We start from the raw sequence: 5,969 nt of genomic DNA, 5'->3' as shown, positions 1-5,969 counted from the left end.
GCTGCGGAGCTCCCCCTCCAGATATGCCTCCTTCTTGCCGACTCTCGAGATCCAGGCGATCCCTCCGGCAAGCGGCTCTCCTCTCTCGACCCGAGGCATGAAGAAATGGCGGAAAAGGGCTACATTTGGGTGGACTCCAACAAAGTTTTCGCACAAATGTGCGAAAACTGCCATGGTCAGAACGGCGTTGGGGGTGAAGTCAAGGAGGCGGAACCCATAGGTGTTCATGATGTCGCAGAAGAAATCAGAAAAGGGCGGGCAGAGCCCGCAGTAGAAGAACAATGCGAAGAACGGGTACCCGCTTGGAGACAGTTCCGAAGCTGCAGCCGGGAGTACCCTCGTGCGCGGATGCGCATGCGTCTCCATCGACCAGAAGAGGTAGTAGTACTCCCTCAGCTCCTGCGCACCGAGCTGAGGGGGGAAGAGGGCCCGCTCCTTCCGCAGCGCCGCGAGCCGCTGCGCCTCGGCCGACTTCACACCCTTCCCCTTGTCGGCTTTTGGAGCCATGGCGGAGGTGGTGGGGGAGATCGGCGGCGGTGGTGATGCTGGTGGCAATGGGGAGCGGAGCGCTGCTCTCTTTCTGCTTTGAGAAGAAGGGGGGGCGACGGAGATTTCTGGAGTTGGAGCAATGGACGGCGAGGTGGGCGAACTGCCCCTGTTTCCTCTGCTTATAAAGAGGGAGGGGGCCGACATTTCGCCCTTCCGAATAAAGAAACCACCCACGATCTCTCCCACGATGCCGCATTCAACGCGTGCCGTTCAGGGAGGGCGCGGTGGATGCGGAGCAGGATAGGGCGTGACCTAGGCCGCGTGTGCCCGTGCCCTGTTTTGGGCCTGGCCCAACAGCACTCGGCACCGTGTGTGGCTCAGGCCCGGGTGCTCCTATCGGTGTACTAGAGTAGGGGTACCCTAGTACCCCGAACTTGTGCACGGGCAGTTGCAGCACCCCGCGGCAAGGCTTGCCGGGCGACCGCCAAGGTCCTCCGTGGTTCCTTTGGAGCCATTCAAGAACAAAGTATTCAAGCTCAGGAGACAAGGCCCCGGCAAATGGAGCTTGCCGGGAAGGCCAACCAAGGCATTTTCAAGGAACTTGCTGCGACGCGCCGCGCGTCCCTGCAAGGCACGGTGAGCGACAAGCTTCCGGGCCCGACAAGACAACGGCTGCGGCAAGGCACTTGCCGCGGCAGGCGGCCACTCTGTGCCCACGCTCCAGCGCATCCACCAACGTGTCGCTCTGGGGGCCTTTCCAGGCGCGCGTGGCGGGAGGCTGTGCAGCCAGCGGTACGCGGTGGCATGCGAAGCTGACAAGATCGCCATCGTGGCGAGCGGTGGCGCCCCTGACGGTCCTTTCCTGCACTGTTTGGGCTACACAGACGGGCATTTAATGCCCTTGTCCCCTACCGTCAGGGTTAGGTAGGAAATACTGTACAAGTAACTGTACCAACCACCTCGCTTTTTACATTTGTACCCTTTGTTTACGTTGCCACCTGTCGGTGACCCCTTGTGCATATAAAAGGAGGCCCATGCGCAACGTAGAGGGGGTTCGGATTATTCAGAAGCCAGAAAAGCACTTAGCTCTCTCTCGAGCAAGAAGATAATAGAATCAGACAAGCAGCAGTAGGAGTGTTATCTCTCCGGAGAGCTTCGAAGCTGGGTAAACTGCTCGTGTGTTTCGCCTCGATCTGCTCTTCGTGCGACCTCCGCCCCCACCGAACCGAAAGGGGCTCGGTCCGCCGGTCCCATAGGTGTTCGTGGATCAGTTTCCCCGACAGTATGACACGCTCAAAGACTTCCTGAAGAGCAAAGGCTTCAAACCTGGTTCATTAGATCCTACCCTCTTTACGAAGACATATGATGGTGAACTATTTGTATGTCAAATCTATGTGGATGACATTATCTTCGGCTGCACCAACAAGAAATACAGTGATGAATTTGGTCACATGATGCAAGAGCAATATCAAATGTCCATGATAGGCGAGCTGAAGTTCTTTCTGGGTCTTCAAATCCGTCGACAACGTAACGATATCTTCATATCTCAAGAAAAATATCTCAAAGACTGCCTGAAGAAGTTTGGAATGCAAGATTGCAAAGGATACACGACGCCAATTCCAACCAAAAGTCATCTGGGTCCCGACAACAATGGTAAAGAGTTCGATCAAAAGGTATATCGCTCCATGATTGGTTCTTTGCTTTACTTATGTGCATGTAGGCCAGATATAATGCTTAGTGTTTGCAGGTGTGCCTGTTTCCAAGCGGCACCAAAGGAATCGCATCACTTAGCTGTGAAGTGAATTCTTCGATATTTGGCTTACACCCCAACACTAGGATTATGGTATCCAAAGGGCTCAGAGTTTGATCTAGTTGGATTCTCAGATGCTGATTATGCCGGTGACAAGGTTGATCACAAGTCCACATCAGGCACATGTCACTTTTTGGGACGATCACTTGTCTGTTGGTCTTCAAAGAAGCAGAACTGTGTATCTCTCTCCACTCCTGAATCCAAATACATTGCTGCTGGATCTTGCTGTGCTCAGCTTCTCTGGATGAAGCAAACTCTCAAGGACTATGGAATACATCTGAAGAATGTGCCTCTCTTCTGCGACAATGAGAGTGCCATCAAAATTGCCAACAATCCAGTTCAACACTCAAAGACAAAGCACATTGATATTCATCATCACTTTCTCAGAGATCATGTTATGAAGGAAGATATTGATATCATTTGTGTCAACACTGAAGAGCAATTGGCTGATATCTTCACAAAGCCCTTGGATGAGAAAAGGTTTTGCAAGTTGCGGTGTGAGCTAAATATCTTGGAATCCTCAAATGTCATGTGAATTGGACACACATCCTAACACTTATGCATTTTGATGACTTAGATGTGCAACACACAAAGTAACGTATATCTTTAATCGATGAAGACATACACTCTAAGTGTGAATACATCAATGCAGAATTTGACTTCGGAGCGCCACGATAATTGCGCGTCGTGTCTAGGTCTAATACTTCCTATACGGTGGGTAACGCACCAAACTTTTTGCTTGAAGTCTTTCTCTTGGCCCTATGTTTGCAAAGTCTTCATAATTGATTTGCCTTCATCCCTGAGTTGTATTCGAGTTTATCTTCATTTGGTTGAATTGGACTAGTACTATACATATCTATATGTGTTCTGTCCTCTACAACATTCACTTATAGCTATGGCTTCGTGTTGAATCTTTTGAACTAAGTGAATGTGATCGGACCCTAACCTATCTATGCTTCTACCTCAACCCTATCTGTCCAAATCATATGCATTCTATTGAAAACTGTCTATTGTCTTCACTGAGACCTTGTCAGCTGAAGTCAATCTGACAAACATTTACACCTGTCTTTAATGCCTTATCCTATTTGCCTGAAACCCGGAGAATTCGGAATGACCACCCCGAAAATCCAGGCGTGCGTGGGAACATGGAAAAACTCCCAAGGTGTTGCATGCTTGCCACGTGTCCGTCAGATGTGAACCGCCAGGGGCACCTACGTAATTGCGTTGTGCCGTCTTTGTCCTTATAAATACCCGTCTCGTCTCGGTCAAAAATTCTTCTTCCTCCTCACCACCTCACGCAAACCCTAGCGCCTCCACTAGCTCTCGACGACACCGATGACGAAGCGCTTAGCTGCCGCGACTTCCTCGACACCGTCCTCACACCGGCTGCGGACCTTGTCTTCTCCGGTGTCGCCGTAGGTGTCTTCCATTGCCGAGTTAGGGCACGGGAGATTGAACTGCTCGGCCTCCATCTTCGCTCCGTCTAGCAGTTCTTCGTGTGGTAATTAAAGTTTACTTTTTACCGTCTTTTTGATCTGATAGATTCATCCATTTTTACCAAAAGTGGTTTCTAGATCTTCAAACTTGAATCTATCTCATCCTGCATCTCATATTCTGTCGAGTCTATTCACTTATGCTTCTTTACAAGTTAGATTCCTCACTTGTACCTATTCTTGGATTTGTACAACTCTGGAACCAACTCTCACCAAATAAGTGAATGTCTTCGCACTATGAGGTCATTGTCTTCAAACTGATTTATCTTCAAAATCTTCTGAGAATGCATATGACCTCTTCCCCTTCCCTCGCACCTCAAATGCTGTCACAGGTACATGTTCGTGGGAGAATCCCTTGGTTCTCATAGTCTGCATTCGTTTGCAGAATTCTTCAAAGTCACATTAACTCACCAGAAGCAAGTTCTTGTCTGACCAGCCGTTTGAAGCCATTGCTCGTTCTGAAGCCCTTCAACTTAAACTTCATGGAAAATGAAAAGTCAACACGAAAGGGAGGCAGATAGCACCGTGGTAACACTTCAAAGGATTTGCTTCCTAATTTGCACGAGCTGTACAAAACTGGTCCTGAGGAAACCTATACCGGCCGCAAAAATCGAATCCAGTGGATTCGAAGATATTGGGCTAAAGAATGGTTCAAATACCGCCTCGTCACTAAAGAAGATGCAGAGAAAAATGCCATCAAGGCACCCTGGGGAGATATTGTGTACAAAAATCTTCAACCCCAGTCTCTTCCTGAAGCCTTCCAACGAGAATTCTATCCGTGCATGATACGCGGACCGCAGCCAGAGAACGCTGATCCTTCTTCTCTGTTGTGGTGCCGTGAAGACCATCTATTCAAGCGCAACTACTAGTTCGCCAAAGACTCAGCTGCAAAGAACAAGAAGACTCTAGGGCTCGACTTCAACCCTGGTCCTTCCTCACCTCGGGATGATGGCACCCGCAAAGCCAATCAGAACAGGATCGGCCTGTTCTACAACCTTGATGGCCTCATCACCCACATAACTGTCCAAGGTGCCAAGGTGGATCATTCTGATGATGATGCTGACACTGATGAAGCTCCAGCTCCTACTCCAAAGCCACAAAAGCAAAAGAAAGCTAAAGCTTCAAAGTCATCTGCTGCTCCAAAAGCTTCGCGAGTGAAGCCATTGGCAACTGCCCCTCCTGCTCCCACTAACAGCTCTGAAGATCTCTCTTGCATCTCCAAGAGGTGAGAGAAGCCAAAGAAGAAACCCATTCAGCGACAGAATCAAGCACTTACACCTGCTGCCGTTCTGAGAAACAAATCTGAAGCCATTGATTTGTCTTCAGATGAAGAATTTGACAATGATGCCCTTGAGCAGCTGATCAAGAGCAAGCAAGAGGCGGAGATCTTCAATGATTTGCCCCTCTTCGATGTGAATATCTTGCACAATTTCATTGATGAATGGTTCGACAATCAAGATCTCAGCTTTGATGATCTTCAACTTCCCATTGGCATCAGCGTCGCCTTCCAAGGCGCAATTGCTCCTGAGCTGGCTCTGGCCCAGCAAATTGTTGAACTGAAGCACAAGATTGATTTTGAGAAGGAAAAGTTCAAGAAGCATGTCGCCAAGCTGAGTGTGGCTAATGTTCAAAAATTTAAGCTCATGCTGAATGACCTCAAGGATGCGTTTCGCAAGAAACGTGAGGAAGCCAAAGGCTCAAGAGAGCGCATGAAAACTCTTGCTGCCAAGTGTGTTCAGGCTTACAATGAAGCTGAAAAGCGCAAGGCACTTGGGCATCCTGGCATAGACCCCAAGATGGTTGCCAAGCAAAAGAAGAAGTCTACTGTGGCCCCCACTGAAGCTCCACAGCAGGAAGAACATCACATTGTCTTCACTGCCAGCATGACAGGCTCGAAGCCTAAGGTCTCCACAGTGGCTTCAAATAAGCTGAAAACGAAGGCAGCTGAAGCCGAAGTCAAAAAGCGCAAAACCAAGAACACTACTGATGATGCACCACCCCCAAAGAAGAGAAAGACCAAGAAGAGAGATCGGGCTGCTCCCAAAGATCCCCTCGTTATTGAACCCATTGCTTTTGCTCCCCCTCCATCTGCAAATCAAGAGCATCGGTTGATTGTTCCTGAGCGTGCTTCCACAGAGGCTCCTAAAGCTCAAGAGGTTCCAATCGTTGACCCCATC

This window comes from Triticum aestivum, chromosome 4B, assembly GCF_018294505.1.
Source record: "Triticum aestivum cultivar Chinese Spring chromosome 4B, IWGSC CS RefSeq v2.1, whole genome shotgun sequence".
NCBI classification, from domain to species: domain Eukaryota; kingdom Viridiplantae; phylum Streptophyta; class Magnoliopsida; order Poales; family Poaceae; genus Triticum; species Triticum aestivum.
Note: the sequence above shows the minus strand (reverse complement) of the source record.